Source organism: Anas platyrhynchos, chromosome 2 (genome assembly GCF_047663525.1).
Source record: "Anas platyrhynchos isolate ZD024472 breed Pekin duck chromosome 2, IASCAAS_PekinDuck_T2T, whole genome shotgun sequence".
NCBI classification, from domain to species: Eukaryota; Metazoa; Chordata; class Aves; order Anseriformes; family Anatidae; genus Anas; species Anas platyrhynchos.
The window spans coordinates 78,398,742-78,422,365 of record NC_092588.1 but is presented as its reverse complement, the minus strand read 5'-3'; the positions used below and the strand labels follow the sequence as shown (position 1 = coordinate 78,422,365).

Below are 23,624 nucleotides of genomic sequence, written 5' to 3'. Positions count from 1 at the left end.
AGGTAGCAACGTGTTTAATATATTGACACAAAAGATATAAAGAGACTTCTGTTTTTCAATACCACTCAGTGTTAGGCACTACATTTGCTGTGCACGGATGAAACAAGGTCTAATAAGGGACACAGTCAGTCCTAAGAGGTAATTTACCCATAGTGTACCCTCATTGCAAATATAAGAATTTTCTTTATTTAGTAATTCTGTATTTGTTCATACAATTCTGAAATCTGTATTCAGTGTTGTGAGAGGAGTACACTTACAGAGCCCTGAACCTACCACAGTAATTCCATGTTTCCAAGCCAGTAGACTAGCGATATGCCACTTTGTGTTGGTTTCCTCACCTGCATCACTTGTCATCTACCTAAGCCCAGTTAGGCCTGTTTTGTTTTTGCTTTCCCCTCCAAATCTTAATTAGTGCTCAGACCTTTGGTGGAGAAAGAAAGACTTGAGTATAGTTTCTCAATCTCTCTCTGAACTCAGAAGTCATCATGAACCTGGTTAATCCATGCTGTCAAATAACAAGGCTTTCTGCTCATGTCAGTGAAAGAGAATTGAATTGAAGCCTGTATTGTTAATGTCAGGCTTAAAAACCACAACAGAAAGGGAGAATGATGCTACCAAGGTAAATGAAAGAATAATGTACATGCATATTGTGTCTTTATATCCCCTTACAACTGCACACAAATTGTGAAGCAGATTTAGTGAAATCACACTCGTTTCCCAGGTGGTTTCTAAATGAATAAATGAGAAAACAGTGAAGATAATAAGCCGAATGAATCTTTCAAGTCACTCCACTCTGCTCCCCAATTTTGCATTTTTTATTTATATTTTTATTTTTTTGGCCAGTGGGGTGATCTCTGAAATTAATCTGACCTACTATTTTATTTTAAAAACTAAGACCTTGGTCTTGCAAAGATTATCACACCTGTTTCTGGTTAAGTATGTAAGTAATTCCAAGGAATTCAATGTGATTCTTTGCATACTTGAAGTTCTGCATGTTTCGCATCATCAGATCTAGCACCCCCTATCAGCGTCAACGTGTATCCTTGCAGGAAAACATATAATATCTGGGAGTAATGAATTGTGTTTCAGCCCTCTTGTCTGAGAGGCAATGTCATCTGCATAAGAACTGACTGAAAATACTAATAAAAAATGGAAACAATAGGAAAAATAAACTAGTGCCAGAAACATTGTGCTAATAATAATAATAATAATAATAAATCAGTGATGTAAACTGACAGATCAAGCTCTTCTTGTCTTTATGTATTACAAGGAAGGACACGTGATAGCACAAAGAGTACATATTTATTACAACCCACAGAATATGTCTTGTTTTCCTGCTATGCTCTTGTGACCTGTCAAATATATCTTCTGTTATAGCATCTGACTAGGAAATAAAATGAACTGTTATCTTCCATAATTTCTCACCCCTTGAAACAGAATAAAAACAGAGCAGATGCATATAGCTTAGGTAGCTATAGGCTGATTTTGGTAGGAGAGTATGGTCCCTGATAAGGAAGCACCCAGGCTATCGTGTTGTCCATAAATACATTTGAGGAATGCTTCTGTCCAGGGAAATCTGGAGAAATCGCTTTGGTAAACTGGTGATCAGCTCACATTTCCCTGTTGAAACCATAAAATGTGCAGAAAGGCAGCAAAAGAGAATCTCACCTACTTCTGCTGTACAACTTTGGTGCAGTTGTTTGTATTTTCCAGTTGCCAGAATAAATGATGAAAAATAGCTGACTTCTCAATTGTTTTAGTTGAAAGCATTAAAACCTTTAGGCTTTCAAACAGTAAGGACAACTCCATTAGGACAATTCCATTATAACATTTATGTTTTATTCCTCCAGCTTAGATTTTTATGTACAAACAAAATTCTCAATGCTTAAATAGCACTCATCATCCATTATCTTAAAATTAGACCTATAAAAACTACGGGTTCCCTCTGCATGTAGGAAGCTAGTAATAGGGCTAGGAAGTGCTGGTCTAGTAATATCATTTATTCAGATCACAACTATCATCTTAACTTTGATTATAAGGAAACTGAAGGATCAGGACTGGTGCACCTTTGTGGATGTATCATGAATGTGATGATGGTTTATTATATTTTTAGCTACTCTGTTTTCCCTGTGTCTGTGTTATTCAAGTTACCAGTGATTTTTCTGTTGATGGATGTGAGATATTTTTCACTTGGCTGTTTTCTTTTTAGCATAATAAGTCTAATTTGCTAACAATACATCAGGTGTTTTTTCTTGCCTATGATTTTTAGGGACTGAACCAATGAGGTCAGCTTCTCCCATTGCATCATTTGGCACAAGGATTCCTTTCTGTAACTCTTCCTATCTTCTCTCCAAATGATACCATCGTACTATCTCTTGATAGAAACTTTCACAGCACTGCCTGAGGAAAGGGAAAATCCCAACACACATGCACGCACGTGAGTACCTTAAGCATCCTCTCAAAAATGCTTTCAGAAAGGGACTTACTCTTAATGCAGATCACACGGGCTAAAATCAACCTCTCTGTTAGGCCTAATTATATAAGCGGAGCCAGCTGTCCCCCCCCAGCTCCTTTAGTTCCTTGAAGGTTACTCTATCTCCGTGCCTATCAGGTTGCTGTTGCCAAGGATTTTACAGCTCTACTCCGAGAAGATAATCTATGGTCAGTCCATCTCATCTGTATGATCACAGGTAAGCTTGGTTTCTTCAAGAGCACTTCATCCCCCTTCTTTGCTTCCCCCCTATTTCTGACATGTTGCCTTCCGTCATTTGGTTGTTCTTCAAAGGAGGAAATTACTGGAGTACCCAAGACAGCTTCTCATACCCAAGAAATTCACTCATAGTTTAGCTTCAGCAGTGACCTGGAAGGTGGGGTGACTTTTCTTCTGGCTGTGATCACTCATCCATACAGAAAGCAACTCCATAGTGTGGGGTGTTTAAAGGAAGGAAATGTATCTCATATCCCAGTTATTTATTATTCCAAACATGTTGGAAGGCTTATTTTGAGCTGTGGTAGATGTCTTTTTTTTTTCCCCCTATTCAACAGAAAATGTTTAGACAGTTTGAAGAACTCTTGTCTCCTTTCCTCTATTTGAGCTCAAGTCTTCAATTAGATGTAATTGAAAAAGGTAGAGTAAATGGCAGGTGCCTGCCTCTTTTGGAAGTCATAATTATGACTAGCTTGCAGACTTGGAATTTTGATGACTGAATAAATGAAAGAAGACAGATGTGTTTGTGTACACACCGACAGCAGTATTGACAAGATGACACAGTGACATTCGTATCTCTGTAGACCGTAGAATGAGGTGAAAAAGTGAGGGGTTTGGGCTACTTTCCCCCTCTTATTTGGAAAATGAGTATCTGTTTTTTTCTCTCTTCTTGTCTGTGGATGAGGTGAATTTCTATTGTGCCTAGGAAAAATAAATAGCTGTAATTGGGACTTTGGTATTCATTTCTGCTAGCTATAGGGTTCCCATTCAACGTATTCAACAGAGGTCTTGTATTTCTTTTTCCACTCATACTCTTCTTGTATTTTCCCAGTGTATTCTGCAAGTAAGAAATGATCTTGAATCTGATTAAAAATTAGAATGTGTTGCCAGGTAATTCTGACTCCTAAAATCAAAAGATTTCAAAAAACAAACAAACAAACAAACAAAACTTTAAAGTCCTATCTTAGACTTGTCTGTTGTGTGATATTTTTACCAAAGAGCTTAAAAAAAAAAAAAAAAAAGAAAAAGACAAGTATTGCTTTAAGTGGAACAATAAAATAGTTGGGTAACTAGGTTCTTTACAAGGTCTTGATGCTCATTCTGCCATAGCTTATCCGTGGTGATGCTGGGGGCAAAACAAGTTCTGCTAACAAACGAACTGTGAACAAGCTGTTATCTAATCTAGGTCTTAATAAAATATTGATGCCTCTAAGACATTAACTATTTTCTCTTCATATATTTTTATCCTGCCTATCATTATTGTATTTGATATTAAAAAAAAAAAGTTCTCAAAACACTGTTTGGTCAGCAGTTCTCTGTTTGCTGGGCTTTTTTTTTTTTTTTTTTTCTCATTATCTTGCATGTTCAAGATTCATGTGTTCATGTATTATCTTGTTGCATTCTGTGTATGCAGTCACGGCATGGTCCCTGTTGAAAATGACTCCTGATTTCTAATTCTGCAGACCCAATGAGAAAACTTCTGGGTATATTTTTAACACACTTCCTGAGCTCTGTTCAAGAACAGTGTGTTATTTTAAAATAATTTCTTTTACGCTTTGTAACACAGGCTTCATACATGATCGGACTTCACTCTGATGCTGCGCTTGCTGTGTGGGAAGGGTTCCAAATTGCTGTGTCTTACAACTTTCTTCTCTTTTGCTGATATGTAAGCTTAAATACCCAGCAAGTAAATTAAAATAGTGTGATGTTTATAAACATGTTGATGGTATACATGGGGCTAGGGGACTTCAGTGTGAAGTGTGGTAACATAAGTGGATCTTTATTTTCTTGTCTCTTAGGAATTTGCCTCTGTTGTAAAGACAATTTCTAGTGCACAGTATCTAAGAAAGCCCATGCAAAGGGTTGCCTAAAGAAACAGCTTTACTCTTCTATTTATCCTGCAGAAAAAAAAATAATAAAGAAAATCAATTGCCAGGGATATGCTTTCATTGTTCCCAAAGAAATAATAGAGGTAAAGAAACCATCTAAAGTGAGGACAAAACACCTAAGCAAATAGTGAAGAAGAAAGGACTTGAAACAGCTTCTAACAGAATGTCTTTTCCAATGTCAGACTATTAAGGCTTTTTAGACTGGATTTTTTTTGGAATTCAGTTATTCTCCATTAGCTCATACTTCATTTATGTTTTCCCCTGCTATTCTACTCACTGAAATAGCTTATTTCTGTGGCTGAGTGCCCATGATGTTGTATACTGGGGCCCTTCAAACTGAAAATACTTCTTTCCCTCAACCAAAACAAAGGTTCATGCCTGTGAGACATCTGGCTTCTAATCATTGTACCCACTATTGTGTGCTCCTTTGTTGTGCTTTCTAGACCTGCAAAGTCACATCTGCCTTTACACACTTGTACAATGTGCATTGTTTGCTCCAACAAAGCTGTTTTGACATATGTCCCATTTCTACCACATAACTGGCATGATTCCTCAAGTAACTTCCTTCTGCCCTAGAACTGTTCCAGTTTTATACCAAATGCAGAAAGTGCTGAACTATATCAATATTGTGAGGTTTATTCTTGTGGAATTATCTCACTTCTGCCTCTGTTGGCTTGGTCTTTCTGTTCAAATGTATTCTTTCATCTTTCTTTGCTTCATTAAGAGCCGTGCTGTTGTTGCATGCTCAATGAATATAATACATGTCATTGCTGTGAGAGCTAGTTCAGCTTTGTTGCTTTAGATGATGAAGTAACCCCCCATTCCATGCACTGTGGAATAGTAATCTAGACGATGGGAGCACATGCTTAAAATTCCTGGATGTGGAACTAATTCTTGATTATAGCCCTCCTCCTACTGATATCACTATAGCTAATGTATAACATTAAATTTGTAGTTAGAAAATGAGCAACAGGTATATTTAATAAAAACAAATTGCATTTACTGTCTAAGGTCATCTTTCTGCCTGGACTGGTCTGAAGTAACCCTGAGAAGTTCATTGCCAGAGGAGCATTTCTTTGACTAAGGCACATAGTAGCAAAATGGCATTTTTGTTTGTATGATTTATTTTTGCTTCTCTTCCCTTTATTAAAATAAAGGAAGGCAAAACACCCAATGTGCAAATAAAACTGCTTGTGTATCACAGATAATAGCAGAGCTATCTTTGTCATTGGATCTACCTCTTTATAACCTTTGTCACTGCCAGGATGTCAGATAAGTTTGTCATATAACAGTGGTTTGAATCAAGGAAAACTGTGTTGTGAAGATAAAAAGGAAGGAGAAAAGGGAAATTGTTTTCACGAGCTCTTATTCCATTCTTCCATTTATTTTTTATTATTTTTAATAATATTAAAATTTTTAAAAGTCCATATTGTGGCTGTCCCCCTTTTTCCCTGATCCAAACACACACAAACCACCCCCTTTGGCCTAGTTAAAGAGAGGACAAAGAAAGAGTATAGTGGGAAAATTAAAATATTATTACAAGTATAAAAACTTGGCATAGAATGGACAATGCACATCCATCTATAATGTGAAAATGCTGCTCCAGCCATCTTCATCTTACACAATTTGGAGAGCTGGGGACTGTGAGGTGGAGCTGCAGGGGAGTGTTAACATGAGTAAGAAAGGAGACAAAGAGACGCTCTCTAATCACAATAGTTCAGTGCAGTTATTGTCCTGCCTCTGTGAGTTGGAAGTGACCCTGTTTCACAAACTCTTTTGTATTACTACAAAATATCTTGAGGAAAAAATATGTGTTTCAAAATATAAGTCAAAAAAAAAATAAATAAAATAGAGTTCACTCTTTGGATAGCAAGAAAACTTGCATCTTCTGGGGTCAAGAAAGTCTGAAGATCTAAGTGTATGAGTCACAGAGAAATGGAGCAAAATTCAGTTAAAAGATAGTAAACAAACAAACAAAAAAAAACCCCACACATTATTCTGGTCCATATATGTGGCAGATCCACTTGCATCTCAAGTCTATTTTGTGCTGATGTGGGCTGATATGGGTGAGTGGAGTACACCTGTATAGCGTTTGCTTCCCTCACACGACTGGTCTGAGTGCATTTACAACTTGCCTCTGGCCATTGAGTCTGTGCCCAAAGATCCAGTTCCTGACAGCAAAACCCCCTGCTGGATGTTCACGTCAAATGCATTAAAGAATGATTTTAAGAGTTAGAAGTATATATATGGAAACTATTTAGTGGTGCCTCATCTACAACAAGTAAGGAACTATTAAAACATTGAAATTGATTATGCAGTACATTGGAGTGCATGTAATTTTGAGTCGTGCAACATGTACTGCAGTGTAGAAACATTTTACTAGCAGGACATGACTGATATCCTATAAATGATCATCAATTTCAATGCAATTTGGAGCTTTGCCAGTTAAGCTTTTGAAGAAATGCTTGATTTTGATGATGTTCTTATGCTCGCATAAAAATATCCTTTATTATGCCAAATAAACTGTGTATTGCAGTGGATCATGTTCCAAAAATGTATCTCATGTTCCAGTAATGACTTCAAATCACTGTGGGAATTCACCATTTCCTTTGCAACTTGGTTTTCCAGTAGCAATTCTCTCAAATTTTATTATTAAATTATTCACCTGAAAGCTGCAGATTTTGTCTGTATCACTCCAGAACTACTGCAAAAAGTCTGTATTTTCAGTGAGGGGAAAATAGACTAATTTTATAATTCTGAAAAAATGAATGAGATAAATATTTCATTAAGTGATCAGTTAGCAGGAAAGAAAGTGATCAGTCACCTCCCCAAAATACTGAACTGGTGTGTCTATTACAGCATGCCTCTAGGCGCATTGAGACACCAAGTCACTCACTTTGCACACAAATTTTTTCTGTTTCTGGGCTGTTTCTTCCTTCATTGAATAATTATACTCACTGCTATATAATATGCTGACTTAATGCAATGAGTAAGTGTTCCCTTAAGCAAAATTATTAAATATTTGAAAGTATCATAGACATCTGACGTAGAAAGCATTTTTAATGTCCTTTGATTGACAGTGATGTTTCGCTCCTAGTATTTCTGCATAGGCATCCTAGTCTTTAGGGATGAGTTGCACCTGTTTAGACATGAGTTGTTAATAATCCATGAAAAAGTCATTTTCTGTTTTGTGTGATCTGTTGAGTACACACAATATGCTTCAGCTAATGTTAATTCTATTGAAAAGAAAAGTCGCTTTTTGAATATGTAAAGAATTGGTTCCATTCCATCACCAATTTCTGTATCAAGACATGCATTTGGGAGGGTTGTTACTTCCTAAGGTACTCGGTTGTGTTGCTACTCGATGTAGTTCTTGAAAAGCTCTCTCAGGATGCTTTCACTCTCTTGCAAAGGGCAACATCTGTCACCTTATCAGCAACCGATATGCAACGCTGTTTTTCTTTCAATACAGTTTACTATCTCTTTGTCTCATCTTAATCTCACAGCAATTTCAACTGTGGTATTTTCATTGTGCATTCAGTTTTATTTCTGGGTTTGTTTTTTTATTTCATTTTATTTTATTTCCTGGAACATTTTAAGAAGTTCTTAGGAGTTTTCTCTGCTTCAGTCATTGGCATAGCATAGCACTGTCCTGACAATTTGTCCGCAGTCATTTCCTGTTCTAAGCACTGCCATATCTCATATTATATCGCTGTGTGTAACTCCTGGCTAGTTGTGCCAGGAAAAAAGGGTCTAGATTTGATTTTTTTTTTTTTTTTCATAGAAAAACATGGATATATTTATTTGGCTTGCTACTACAAATATTCTTCCTCTAGGTTGTGACCGGGTGAATTCCAGGCCTGTGGAGGCCAATGGAAATTTGGCACTTGTTTTCAGTGGAGCCAGGATTTCCACTGAGATTTTTGGCTGTTTGGAGAATTAGAACTGACAATGACTGTTGACAAAAACCTTGGAAAAACACAGCACTTAAGAAAACAATAACAACAAACAACACATGATTCAGTCATTTCTGTTCCTATCAAATAATGATTTTATTTTATTTTTCCAACATTGTGAAAGTAATTCAAACAACTCAACTGTATGTTTTGCTTGGCACTTCTTTTGAATCATTACCTGTTGTTATTTGTGTGATGATAGGATCAAGGAGTCCTAGCCACAGATAAGAAACTCATTGTTGTATAAACAGAGTGAAAAGACAGCCTCCTTAAGGCTTGCCAAATAGGTACCTACCAAGATATGAGGGAACATGGGAAAACACTACAGCTACACTGATCAGTATTTAGGTTGTGCATCGGCATTGCTTAGGTGGTGTTTTGGTACCCCAGCAGCCTCTTCTCATTTTTTTTTTTTTAGGTGTCATGACAGGAGAATTTTACAAGACATTTTGAGGGATATAGAGGAGATCTGTGCAGGTGTTCATGGATATTTTTTTTTTCAAAGCAAGAAGAAAAGAGAAAGGTGTGTGTTGATGAAACATCTAGAAAGTGGGTAGGGGAGGCTGTAGTTATGAGCTGCTGCCTTTGGCAGTGAGAATAATGGAGGTGACAGAAGAATAAGTCTGGGAAGTGCAGGGAAGCACCTGTGAAACAGTAATAGCACTAACAGCAGGACCAGGAAAACTGGGCGACCTTTCCTCAGGAGAGGGAGCTATCTCAACTCACTGCTCCCCTTGTCTTACTGTCCTCAGTGTGGCTTCTTACTACTTATCTCTGGTTGTTCTGGTATTGGTTTTATCCAGAATCCCAAATCCAGAAGCTCAATTCAAATAACTATCCATATCCAGACACTTCTCTCACACCATCAACAAATACTTTTGGAATTGGATGTAGTCCAGCTGGAAATAAGATAAGAACAAATTTTCTTGAAAGATTTCTGGTACAGACAGCATTTGGCTGCATTGGAGACATTTTGAAAGGACTACTTTTTCATGCTATTTCAGCATTTCTTCAGCCAGTTAAAGCCAGGAAGTGTAGGGATTATATATATGTGTGTGTATGTATGTATGTATATGTTGTGTGTATATATATATAAAAAGGGACAGAAACCTAATTACAAAGGTACAGTAACTGGTACAATAGGCATAGGATAGGCAGACTTCTTACTTGAAAAAGTAATGTGGTTTCAAATAATCTGTGATATAGATTCAGGCTGATTACTCCTTCAATGCAACTTCGGTTCATCTTTGCTTATTATAGTTGGGTCCAAAACAGATGCTGTCCCCTAGATATTTTTAAACTTTGAGGCTGTTTGAAATCTCCACCTTCGTTATATGCAACTCTCTCATGTTGCATCTCCAGCAACACAAGAGAGCATCTTCTCGGTAAAACTGGGGCTCAGAGACTGCCGTGTATTAGATATACATATATTTCACTTAAACATGAAGAGTATAGGCTAACCTCTGTCTTTATAACTGCAGGGCCGATAGTTCAGTGTAGGTGTTTGAAACATTCATTTTGATTTTGAGGCTTGTACCCCACTCTATTTAGCTACCACAAAGTAGATCTCCTTTTCTTTTTCATCTCAGGTTCACATTGTTCTTTCCTTGATTTGTGGTACCACATTCTTCTGCCTCCGCTTCTTCAGATTTTTGTTTCCTGTCTTACTTTTTCTGATCCCTTCCTATCTGAGCACTTTGCTCATGGAGACACTATATGGGACTCTATTTTTCTAATAGCGGTGGGAAGAGGAGATAAATATTGTTCTTGTGTGTGAACTTGGGCGAGCTTTATCGTGTGTTCTTTTGACTGCTAAGCCATATTTCCTGCTTGCTTTGTTACACACAGCAGTATGTAACTTTCCTTCCTTTGTCCTATTCAAATTCTTAAAAAAAGGAATCGATTCAGAAAGCAGTTATGGGTTCACAATTTCTGAATTTTCTGCTTTCCTTTTTTTCTTTAACTTGCAAGCAAATTCTTTAACTTTATGAGAACAAGCACTTAGCTCCAGCTTACCTGTGCCATTCCAAAGGAGATCAACACTCATCTTCAGTTTTCCAAGGTGAATACTCATATCCTCTCTGACCACAGCAGGTTAAGAGTCAGAGGTCGTACTCCTGTGCTTGTGAAGCTGGGTATCTGACATTACAATGGCTAGAATTGGGCAAGAAACAGCTTTCTTGTCCCACAGTTTGGTTTCAAAATTGTGGCATCTTAGTGTAGTGATACATTAGGAAACAGTTTTAAAAACTTTATTTGCACTATTCAGTCAGTAGTAACAGAGCTTTCTCCCAAGGCCTGATCCCAAACTTATTGTAGGCAGCCACTTTTTGCATTTGATGGACTTTAAACCTGAAGATATTTCAAAGCAATTTCTTTGCTGATTTTTGACAGATATTAGTAGTTTCACGTGGTTTCTCTTTGGAGCTCAGTGCATTTTCTGAGGTTTACAGATGTTGAACCTGAAGTATACAAAAAGGACTTCCCAAGGACATGCTTTGGGTCAGTAGTGTAATCTTGAGCAGAACCAGCATCACAAGACTTTGGCCTTCAGGGTATAAGACAGAAAGTATAGACCAGGCAGTAACAATAATCCTGATGTTCAAAGTTTTGATTCATTTATGATTCCAATAGCAATACAAGCTTAGGATATGTTAAACTCAAGTGGATGTACAAGTTCATTAATAAAGTCCTGTGCTACGCTTAATACTGCTTCAGTTGGTAGGAAGCCACTGGAGTTGGATAATAAAGCATTGATTCAGAGGGAGCAGCATGGCATTCAGGGATCACCTAGTGCATACATAAAAGAACTACATTTTACTGCATCCCAACTGGCTGTGCCTAATGCTGATAAGAGCTTCAGAGTCCCAACTCAGCCCTTAAGTCTCTGTGTAGCTTAAGGGTTTAAGACACTGTTCACTGTTCTCAGAATTTTTTTTTTCTTTTCTTTTTTTTTCTCTCAGTGGAGAAATAGCAACCAAGTAGCTGTAAAACAAACTATAGATTGTTATGCTCTCTCAGTGGGGTCACATCCCAAGCAGTTGTTCTAGCAAGAAAAGATTTCACGGTCTGTATTCTGCTTCGACAGAGCTTTTAAAATCAGATTGACTTCTATCAAATTTAGTGTTCTGTCCTTGACTTTCCTTGAAGGCTGAAATGTGTATGCCTGCAGCATGAGCCTCAGTTAAATTTGTTTTGCAGATCATATATTTGGTAGATGGGAAAAAAATAAATATTACTGCACTTTTTTCAAAATGTTTGCCAGGTCCTTTTTGGCACAAACAGAGGAGAGATGATAGTTAAACAAGCTAATACAGACTCCTGTCAGTAAAGATTTCAACCCTTTTCTATCAACAGCTAAGAATTACAGCTGTCTTCTCTCACTGCTGGAGCTGTTAATGTTTCAAGGCATCAGTTGTCAGTTTTGACTGGATTTTGCTCTCAGAAACTGAAAAAAGCAACTTTCTTGGGTGATTCAAATGTTATGCTTTCTGATATATATGGAGTTCTGAGCCATCTTTAATTCTTCCATTGCTTCTTTTTTTTACAATGTTCCTGCTCCACCAGATCAATAAGCCACAATTTTCTCAATATATAGTTTGTTATTCTGGATTATCTTTGTGTTCCTTTTTTGTCTTTTGGGGTTGGATCTCAACTGAAGTACCCTTTTCTGTGTTGTCCTTTTTGCCATAGATGCTTTCTCCCCTTACATGAAGTTTTTCTTGTTATTGTCAGTCTAGATATAGCACATGTTTTTTCTTTTTCCTGTTACCGTGAGGCTCTAATCGTATTCTCCCACTGGTTTTCCCATAGTCAGAAAATGCTGCCTCTGTTGACCTAATGCCTATTGTAGACCTCGGCAATTTAAGCCTTCATGCATTCTGATGTAACTTTTGTGTCTTGAAATCAACCCAAATGCATTTTCAGGAAGTAATGTCACTTAAAGTACTGTATCTGTCCAGACTTGTTGGGCATTATCGTGGTAAGCATTAGCTGTCATAATGCCATGAGTTATATGGGTCATCTGTTGCTGGGTTCCAAATTAAACTGTCTTATTGCCACCAGTCTTTTGTCATTTTGGATCATCTTTTGGATTTTCTCAGGTAAATCCAGTGGGTTTCTTCATTTGGGTGATCCTGAGTATTGTGTCAAGGTCTGTTTGTCCTCCAGTGGTCTGCCTTGGAGCTCTTTGCCTCTGTTGTGCGTGTGTCTCTCATTCAGCATTTTTCCCTTCACAAAGACTGCAAAGTTCTGCAGCCTAAGTTCATTTGCAAATATCCAATTTTATTATTATTTCTGTTTGTAGTCTCTGTTGAGGAGCTGCTTTCTATCACATTTCATTTTTTTTCCCTGGAATATAGCAGGCTTCAAATTTTTGTAATGGGATTTCACTTTTGCTTCTTTCTGTCTGGATTAACTAAAGACTGTAAAAACCTGTCAACAGCTTCAGAACCCACTGTTGTCAGAAACAAGAAGATGCTCTGTTTATATTTTTTCCTAACATCTGGGATCTCAGACTCAAAATAAACAACTTGCTGTATCATTCCAATTTAGTGTAATCTCAAAGAGATTCAGCTCCAATGGAGCTTCTGGGTGTGCTATTTTCCCACCAATATATTGTCTTATCTCTTTCATATGTATAGCACTCGAAGTTCAGTGATCATTAGGTGCTTAAATTTGGACGTGGAAGAGATGAGCCTTTTATTTCTAGGTCTGGTTCCATCTGGATGCTCATAACACGAGTCTGACTGAAGCCCAAACAGACCCCTCCTGGAAAACTTAAGTGTAAAGAAAAAAGCCTTAGTAACAAAAGGAATGGTTTAAGCTCCACCTGCTGAAGGCACGAAAATCAGTCCAATGACTGATGGTACTTGTGGAGTAGAACTAACTTGGAGATGCCATAAAGAAAGCTTACCATGGTGACCCAGGAAGCTGTGCCTGGTATTTCAGTTAGGTCTGAGGCGTGCTTTAGAATAGCATCTTTAACTTCATCAGGAATGAATCAGGAATCGATGATGTAAGTGGTCATTGCAGAGCAGAGGTAGGTCATATCTAGCTCAGTTTATTGCTAGTCTCACTCCCATGACTGCTTCCAGTCTATGTGGAAGAGACTCTGTAAGAAGCAACCTTAGGAATGCAGATTTTAAAAATTCTTACTGAAGCTTAAGCCATGAAAAAACAAGGATTGACTTGTTACAGTCCAGTGCTTACGTGGCAGAGGACTGTGTTGCCTTCTTCCTTTCTCAGAATTGGGCCACCTCTTTGGTCCAGTCCAGAAAAAAAATAAATAATAAAAATAATAAAAAATAGAGGGTGTTTTTTCTTTTTCTTTGTCCTTTTCCACCTCTGTAGTGCATTGCTATGGCTGTTTAACAGCAACCTGTAAGCTGCTGGTTTGTGTCCTTGCTCCTTAATGTCAGCCTTGGCCAGGTGCTGCCAGGAGCACAGCACAGAAGTTGGAAGTAGGGGAAGGCAGAGAGGTATGAGAGGGCAAAAAATGCCACAGCTCAGCCTGCTGTGTGTGTGAAAGGGAGGTCTAATATCCCTAGAGGGGATTACTCCTTTGAACTACCTCTGGGGTAAGAGCAGCAACATGTTAGCCATCAGATAAGATGTAACAGCCAGATAGCTGCTCCTGTTCCCGCCTCAGTTCCTGAGCACCCACATGAAGTCTCCTAAGGAAATTTCTGTTCATTTGCCCAGAAGATGTGCAATACCTCTATATTAGCACAGTTTAAACAGTCATGGCAACATGCTAAGCCTTCTAACAGGCTGATACACTTGCACTTTCACCAGTTTGGAAGGACCAGATGAGATTGTGAGGATATCATCTTGGAAAGAGTTACTTGTTATGTGTAGCATATCATCCAGTTGTTGATTTCTTAATGTATACATGCTTTGGTAGCAACTTCATTGTCATGTCTGTAGTTACATACCTGTCTCACAGGCATCTTTGCCATGTCTAATTTCTAGTGACATTTTCAAAGCAGCTCTAGGACTTAGTTCAGCACACATCCCAACGTAACAGGTAATTGTACTGTGTGCTCTGTTTCCTAATTAACATCAATCTCTGTTTCCCTTGCAGGGGAGAAAAAGCAAATAGCTACACAAACTCTTCTCTCATTCATTTATTCTGTGCATATTGCCAAACTCTCACCAGTTACGCCTCTGAGGGCAGATACTTTTCTTCTTTTTGCTATGCTGTGTTTCTAAAAGCCTTGCAGAGTGGCAGGGTGACAATTTGTGAAATTCAGACCTGCCTGCTGCCTCTGTGTTACATGTCAGCCCAGGTCTGGAGAGGGGTAGGGTGCAACAAATAGGCCAGATATGTAAAAAATGATAAGAGATAATAGCCCAAGAATGAGCATTTGGGAAAACAATTTATTCAGAAAACTATAAATGCTCTAGGACTTATTCCTTAATAATTATAATTATTTCCACACCTTCTGTTTGTGAATATCCAACAAATAACAGCAAAACAAGTAAGTTAAATGTCTTTATAACTTTGCAGTAAGGGGAGCTTTGAAGCCCAAGTGAGAAAGGTCCACTGGTTTTTGCAGAACGTTTTATGGTCAATGTGCCTTCACCCTTCCTAACCTGCAAAGCAAAATACAAGTTTTCAACCAAGTTAATGTAGAGAAGGCATTAGTAAAAGCCTGTGCATTTTGTTATTGAACTCTGTTCCTGCTTCTCTTTTAATGTGTTGATTTGATCTGTGCTTTGGTGGAAGGTGCACCATATGTACTCTTCTGACTACAGGCACCTCACAGGCGCTCCAGCTAGCACATAGAAGTTAACCAAATGGGAAGTTTAGGACTGAGAGCAGATTGCTGTGGGGCACGGGAGGAAGTTTTCCCCCCAGGTTGATGAAAGGCCCACCCCCAGCTCCTGCTGGCGTGCTATAATGCTCCTGGAAAGGAGAGCAGAGAAGATCAAAGACAAAATAGTACCAAAGAGCAAAACCTATAAAGATTCCTCACCCTGCCTAATTATCACATCATGCTTTGAGTCAACATGTGAGGCTTCTGGTGCCAGCTGTGAAAAAGGCAATTAATAACTCTAAACTGAGCCCCAGATGAGAAGCTGTAAACAGCTATGTAGAGGTAACAGACCCGCTGTCTCCATCCCTTCATGCAGCACGCCAACAGTTTTGTGGCCGTGTAGTAGGGATGTTGGAAAATGCCTTTGAGTGAGTTTAAGAAATATGATGAAGTCTCTGCAGGTTTTTAAAGGTCTCTGTTGATCTTAACAAAGAAGTGATGGCATTTCAAGAGGACAAGGTGCGTACTGCTCACATTGTAAAGATTAGAGTGCTGTGTTGCTACTCCCCTCGTAGCACTTGCTAGGGGTTTAAGTTCTGCTGTCCTGAAATGAACTTTCCAAAGCAAATAGGGCTCTTTACCAACACAAATTATGCTCTGTCTTCCTTCAAAGGAGATTGAAGACTTTCTAAACATTCCTAAATCACTGCAGCAGCTGGCGATGTAAACTTTGTAAATAGTGCTATCTCCATCTTACACATGTGAAAGCTAAAGCCCAGAAGGCAACACTGACCTGAGCAAGAGGTCCACGAGAGTCCACAGGGATGTCAGTTGTTTGCAACCAATCTAATGCTGGCTGTCCAGATGGGTTCATAATTGCAGTGGTGAGTCTGTGCCTAGGTTGTGTCCACCAAAATGGGGCACTTTTTTGGCATTGAATGAGTTTCTCTGGCTCAGAGGGGAAGGATGTGGCTGAGCGAAGTCTAGGAAGCAAGAGTGTTCATTTCAGTGCCTGTCCTTGAAACAGAAGACCTCTATTTCACCATCTTAGCATGTGAACAATAACCTGTTGCACCCACTTTGTAATATCTCTTTGCACCACACACAAAGCATTTTCCATCAATGGCAGATTTGGCAGCCAGAGAAGTGTTCCCCAATACCTGATGTGTGGTTTATGGAAAGAAGGATTTCATGACCAATTTTACTATGCATTAAGGGCAAAAAAATGCCCAAGTGTGTTTTATATATACATATAGAAGAAATCCCTGGTATTTCTGAAGTTGTTTCTAAGCCACCTTGTTTCAATTTAAGATTTTTCTATAAAATAAACCTTCTTAAAAGCTGCATGTCGTTATGTTTTGACTTAAAATTAAAGGAACATTGTAACTCCTTTTATTTTGCTAATATTCCAAAAATAAACATTTTTACTTATAAAGCTTTTAGGAAAATTCATTCCTGTTTACAGTCCCAGCACATGCATCGCGCCAGTTCCAATTCTGTCAGCCAAGCAGCTGTCTTGCCATTAACGCTCTTTAGCAGCTGTGTTCTTTCTGCTACCTGGGGACCTGTTAAGAAGCGTTTACAGAGTTTCATGCAGACAGGTGTCTTGCAAAAGCAACGCCGCCTGCAAAGGAATGCAATAAGAGCGACCGCTCTCCCAACACCCTCAGATATTTTAAATATTTAATTCAGTTGTAAAAGAGAAAAGCAAATTATTAAGGTGCTCCACCCTCCTGCCACTCAGCCACTCAGATAATTTAAACAAGGAAGTTAAACCTTCGCAAAAAGGAAAAACCTTCGCACTTGAATGGAAAATCTGCCTGCCCTGCTTTCTGTCCATAGTGCTTTCTGGGGAAAATAAAATAATAATAATAATAAAAAAATATATCAGAAAAGTCAGTCTCATATTTGGGGACATAAGCTGTCCTTTTGTTTGGCAAAGAAGTACATCTAGGTCTCTGTCATATCTTAATACCAAGATATTTTTCACTTACATTAAAATTAATTCAATTGCAGAACTGGCCATGACTGTGGTCTTGAGAAAAATTATTTGGATTATATATCAGCAGTAACTATGAATTACATTTCAACATTCAGAAATGTATCAGGCAGGCCAGTTCTACCCCTCACCAAATTTTCAAATGTACAGCATTTTCAGAGGCAGTACAAAAAGAAGCTACTAGCTAACATTTTCATTGGTGAGTGGCCAGTGTTAGGCACGTTGAGCACCTCAGTAAAACTCACCTGATTACCAGGCAATGCAGAAATGAGCATGCTCCCTTGCAGTCAGCGTGGCTTGATCCTGTGTTTTAGGCAAGTCTTCTTGCAGATAATGGGAAATGGAGTCATGGGTGTTTTGTTGTTGTTTGTTTTTTGTTGTTGTTTGTTTGTTTGCTTGCTTGCTTGCTTGTTAAGTGTTACCCTAAACCTTTAAGAGACTATTGAAGTCTGCAAAGGTTCCTTGAGAGCCAGATGGATATAACTAATCCAGTGTTGAAATGCTTTTGTTATGCTCAACTGCATCATGAGTTGTAGGCTTTGTGGTTGATTGGGTGTTGATTGTGGCTGGTCTGGCAGCGGCTGCCTGGTACAGAAAAATTAGCAGAAAGCCATTGGGTCAGATTTGTTTACCTGTAGCTGAACAAGTAATATTTTCCTATGTCTGAGATAAGAAACAGTCTCTGGGGAAAGGTAGGTGCTTCGTCACTGGCCCACATGTGGTCTAAGTGGCCTTGGACAACACAAGGATCTCTCACTAATCAGAGGGTGACCTGGTGTACCCGCTGAGCGATGACAGAGGACAGATGAGCACCTGTTGCCAGTGCCTTTCTGTAGAGCTGAAGGGAGGGCATATTAGTTAGGTGTCCACTTCAAGGCTGACCTAGAAGTATTTGGATGAGCTCCAGGCCTTCTGGAATAGCTGCCCAGCAAAGCAAAGCACTACTCAGACCCCAGATGCAATGAGGCTGCATTAGTCAAGCTTCTGCTCAGAGTCCTCAGTCCTGCTTCACAGAACACTTGCATGGGACACAGGGTCCTTGGATCTCTGCCCTGGACTGGAGAGAGGTGAGATCTAGACAAACATACCCAAGACTGCTGGAAAAAGTTCCTGGTTTCTAGTCTGTTGGAGAAAGGAACAATAGTGACTTGGTTTTGTCTGTTTAGCACTCCCCCCTCTTTTTTTTTCTTCAAATATATGAGAAATTCCTTAAGTAAGTGTATGTCTGATTGTCTAGCCCTCTTTGTTGGTGGGGAAAAAAAAAAACAACATAATAATAAAAAATAAAAAAGGAAAAAAAATAAAAAGGAAAAAAAAAAAAACAGTATCAGAGGAGAAAGATAACTTTGGTAATCTGCCAGGAATGAGAAATATTTTCTTAACTGAGTAAGGCCACAGGATCACAGAAATTGTTGAGAGAAGCCTCTGGATTTCAGACCTCCACTTGGACTTCACCAGCAAAATCCTAATTGTTATACTACGGTTCAAGAAGGTAGTATTGCATTTGAGTTGTGTAACTTCTTCATGTCCAGTTTCCTGTCCTACAGTAAGACACATCTGAGGATTTCCCCTTTGCTTGTCAGAGTCTGTCCTGTTTCTACCAACTTCACAAATTTTACAGCTAGCTGTATTTACATCCCCTTTTTATGCAGCTCCCTAGCATACCTAGAATTGGCACTCAGCAAAGCCAAGCTCCTTTCTGCAGATGGTAGTTATGACAAATGGACCACAAACTCAGGGGAGAAAGGCAAAAATAATCTCTTCACTTACATACTAAGACATCTGCAACTGGAAACAAAGACACACACTGGGGGAGCATGATGCCCCTCACACTAGCATCTTTATTTTCAGCTTCACTTTCAGGGTTAAAAACTTTCAATTAAAGAGAAATAAACAAAAGTGGCCAGCATTACTTTCACAGACACGACCAAAAGGGTTTTAACCAGTAAAGGAAACAGATCTGAGAGATTATCTTAAACTTCTTCCCTATTAAAACAATTCATTTCACGTACTGCCACAATGCATCAACTTTATCTGAACTTCCTTACAGCCTCTATAAACATGTCCTCAAAATAAATGCTGTGAATTAATATTTGAGAAATATGCTCTCACTGTGACATAGGGGAATGTTTTTTGAGGAGTAGTAGTAGAACTTGCTTTGAAACAAAGCACCGCATTATTGGATCAAACAGAACTTAGTTGGAAAATATGCTTAGTGTGTAAACCAACCACTGCCTTAATGACATTTGTTCTGTCTTTTGGTGAGCTTTGTTGTATAAAATTGAGGTTTGGATCCAACTGTTTTTCTGGGGCAAAACCTCCATTAAAATAGTTTGAAAAAATCTGTGAAATAAAATGGATAAGGGATTGTCATTTGTTGTCTGCTGTATCCTGAAAGGAATTGTAAAAGCTTCTGTTAAGGAATATCCTATTCTGATAATCAGTTCCAGACTTCGGAAGGTGTAATGTGTTTTCAAAGCATAGTGGGGGGAAAAAAAAAAAAAAAAGGTGAATTAAGAGACAAAACACCTGTTTTAGGCACCCACTCAAAGCTGTGGCGTTGTTAGAAAGGACAAAACTGTTTTATCATTGAGGTTGTGTGGAGGATGCTTCTGCTGCAAACCATGAAAGATGTTACAGGAGAGAAAGTTTCATATATACGTGACCCCAAAACAAGTGAAGAAAAATAAGTTTGCTTATCTAGTCATTTTATTGCTTTATTTTTTTAAGCTCTAACAGTTGGATTTGGACTTGATTCATGTTAATGTATCATGCTGCTTTGTGAGAGCTGTGTACTTGTATACTTGCTGTGTCAATCGGAGAAAACTGTTCTGGGCAGACAGCACGTACAATAGAAAATTTAAGACTCAGGATCAAGGGAACGACTAACAGGCTGCAGGCCTTTCCCTTAGCTCTTGCCCTCCATTTCACGCTTTCCCTCCTGTGCCTGGCTTCCCTCCTTTTCGAATCTGTTGCAGTGCATTCCAAGAAGATTTGGCTCCATGGAGTGGTTGTATAGATTTTAACATTGTTGCCTCCAGGTCTGTAAATCCAATTTCTTGCACCGTAAATGGATATCAACAAATCAATGTGGGTGAGAAAACATTTCGGTGTGTTTCAAGTTGTGAATAAGTGACACACCTTTGCCTCTTTCCCCTCTCTCTCCCAGCCATGCAGGTGTCTTCAGGAGGACATTTTCTGGTGCTTCTGCACTGGCTCCCTCATTTCTAAACAGTGAGCAGTTTTGGGTGCCCTCACTTGACACACCATTGGGTAATTAAATGCAGGAAGTAACGTAAGAGCTGCTGTTTTTAAAAGACCTTTGTGAGGTCTCAGACAGATACGTGCAGGCAGGTACAGAACTCAGCCAAACCCTGTGCCCATGGTGAGCTCTGTGATTTTGAAAGGAGGGCTGCATCTGAGGGGCACCCTGCACCTCCAGCCCGCTCCCTTTTCTCCTCCTGTGTGTTCCTTTTTGCCCCAGGGATTTTTATTTTTTTTTTCTTTCCCTTGGCAGCAGCTCCTTGGTGGTTTTACTTCACTGACACCAGCAGTTGCTGTGCACACCTTGAAACAATTTCTCTCCCAGGCCACGCTGTGGAATGAATCTGAGAAGCTTAGGTGCTATAAGCACAGGGGAGCTGGGTTTCTCTGTGTTTCATGGGGAACGAGGATTCAAGTAAATCCCATTGACCTTAGCAGGAGATGGTTAAATGTATGTTTAGGATTTGGGGGAAATCAGTGAAATGCGTAGGAGAGAATGGAGTCCTAAGGAGATGGAATTTCACGATGAATACTGAGCTCCATAGTTTTTCAAATTAAACAAAAAAAAATAATAATAATAAAATGAAAGAAAAAGAAAGAAAGCACTTAAAACAATGAAGTAAAAAATGTATTTTTAAAATTCCACTCATTTTGGCAACATCCAGGTTAAGGGAGGTTAAAGTGCCCCAGGAATTCTGGATGTCTAGAGGATGGATTAGATCCCCAGAGTCAGCTAGAGCTGCCTGGAGGGCTGCTCTGCGTTGATACCACTCCCACCAGGGATAATTTAAATGTTGACTGCAGTCTAAACCAACCACGAGACCTGACTTTTCCTTTGCAGTGAAGTTTGCATTTGAACCTGGACCTGCTTACAGATATCTCCCACCCCCCTTACTAAAGTACAGACAGTGAAAAATAAGTTGAAGTAAGTCATGTCTTGTTGCCTGTGCCATTAGATAGCACTTCAACATGCAGTCACTGTTAACGAGAGAAGAGGAAAAGGCTTCCAGTGTGATGGAAAAATTCTTACAGATAATAGGATGACCTACAGGACAAAAGGCCTTGAACTGAAAAATGGAGATTCAAATCTAGAATACCTGAATATGAAGTATGTGGAGAAAACTAGGGGTGGCCTTCAGCTTGAATAGCCACCCTAGTGTCATACACACAGTATCTAAGGGCTAAAAAGTGCTATTGAGATGCTCATCTCAAAGTCCCTGTAGGAGTAAACATTGCATTTACACAATGCCATGGCCTTGCCTCACAGATATATTGAAATAGTGTTGTTACAGTGCTTTTGCAGAGCTGTCTTTTCTGTGTCCCCATTGCAATCGATCTCTAAATATAAAAGAAGGGTTACCTGCATGCCTGCCTGCTGCGTATTCCCCCCAGAAGATGACAGCAGCTTCATGCTGGCACTTTCCTAAAGAAGCTAATTCTAATTTTCTGTTTATTTGCCAGGGGAGTGTGATCAGACACGCTATTGGAATGGTGTATTGGGGCTTCTAAGCCTCATGAAACAAGGCAGAGGTTAACCCAGGCAACCATCAGGCTGTAGCTGAAAATTGGCCTGCCTTCAGAGGATAAAAGAGCAGTGGGAGGGTCTCTTCAGGCAAACACAGCTAGTGAGTGAATTGCTAAAAATCCTTGATCTTCAAGACACGGAAAGAAGGAGCTTTCTGACCTTGGAGGAGATTGGTAAACTACACGCTGACAGCAAAACCTTGGTGCCCCCCCACATAGTGGGGATGGGGACTATGTTGCATGGACATCCTCCAGTTGGAGGAGAGCTTTGTTCTGAGGAGATGCTCTTGGGTCAGGTGAAGACAGCGGGATTCTTGCAAACCAGATAGGTAAGTCAACTCCTCAGAGCTGGATTTCAAATGAAACCTGGACTGGTTCATTATTCCGGGGTGGAACCAGGAATTTCCATGGCTTTGATCAAAATCATGCAAAAGTAATGGCTGTGGAGATGGCTTGCTTTGAAGTTTTGAATTTCAATTTTGAGAGAATCCAAAATGCAAAGTAGAATAGGCTGAAATTTGTTTCAAAATAAATAAAGGAACAAATTATAAAATCTCATGGAAAGAAGGGTGTTTTAAAAATATTGTTTCAAATTCAGTGGAAAATGTGCATCACATTTCAATTCACCTTCCTCTAAGAAGGTGGTAAGATTCTTAAAATGGAAAACAGTAATGTTTCCGCTGAATAGGGGATTGGCTTTTAAACACTATGCTCTCTCTGATTTTTTTTCATTTTTTCTTTTATGAGAAAGAATTCAATACAGACCTCATTGCAGCATGATAACACAATAGTGTGAGGAGACACATTCCTAATTTTTTCCCTATTTTCCAACTTGAAAAGATATTGAAAAAGATAAATAAGTTCCCATTTATTCCCTGAACCTTTCTTTGGGAAAATCTTTCAACATTTAAAACATTCTTTCTTCTGGAAAAATTCTTATGAGGAAAAGTTCTAACTTGATTGTCATCTCTAGTGCAAATGAAATGTAAAATTACCTTGTACAAATAGTGGTGATTAGAGACTGCTGAGATTAGCCCTGTCCTCTTCCTTCTAGGAAAATTGATTACTGTAACCGTGGTTATTAAGGAGGTGGGAATGGAACTCCAGATGTGGGGTGTGTCTGTGTGTGTGTACACACAAACATATATATGTATAGGTCCTACCTACATATGTACAGGTCCTACATACTATATATGTGTGTGTATACATGGGTTTGTGTTTTCCAGATTACTAGGAACTTTTCCATCAAGGCACTGATACTCAGTTACAACCTGTAGGGAAAAAAAATAAAATTAAAAATTAGTTTGCACACAGCTGAAGAAGAAACACTATTTAAATTCTAATATTTTCTGTTTTGCACTGCTTTTGTCTTGATGGACATGAATGTAACTTTCTTTTCCCAAGATGAAGATAAAATGTTTGTCTTACGGTCTTATTCCAAAATAGAGAAATGACTTTAAGTGCTTCGCCTCTAGAAGGAACAGTATGTGATGAAACAGAATATGCCTGCACCTATATTTAATT

General features: G+C 38.9%; 2 long non-coding RNA genes across 2 annotated transcripts in view; one reads left to right on the top strand and one right to left on the bottom strand.

The window, feature by feature from the left end:
• The first annotated feature begins 2,203 nt into the window (after window positions 1-2,203).
• Window positions 2,204-23,624, top strand: part of LOC106018100 (uncharacterized) — a 47,196-nt gene continuing 25,775 nt past the window's right edge. The window contains exons 1-2 of the long non-coding RNA XR_011807727.1: window positions 2,204-2,690; window positions 22,038-22,429. This is a non-coding gene — a long non-coding RNA (uncharacterized lncRNA). The remainder of the gene's footprint in view (window positions 2,691-22,037; window positions 22,430-23,624) is intronic.
• LOC140001925 (uncharacterized) lies at window positions 15,021-23,155 on the bottom strand. Its single transcript, XR_011807728.1, has 3 exons — window positions 23,096-23,155; window positions 16,107-16,296; window positions 15,021-15,149 (listed from the first exon to the last, which is right to left on the bottom strand). It is a non-coding gene; the product is annotated as an uncharacterized lncRNA (long non-coding RNA).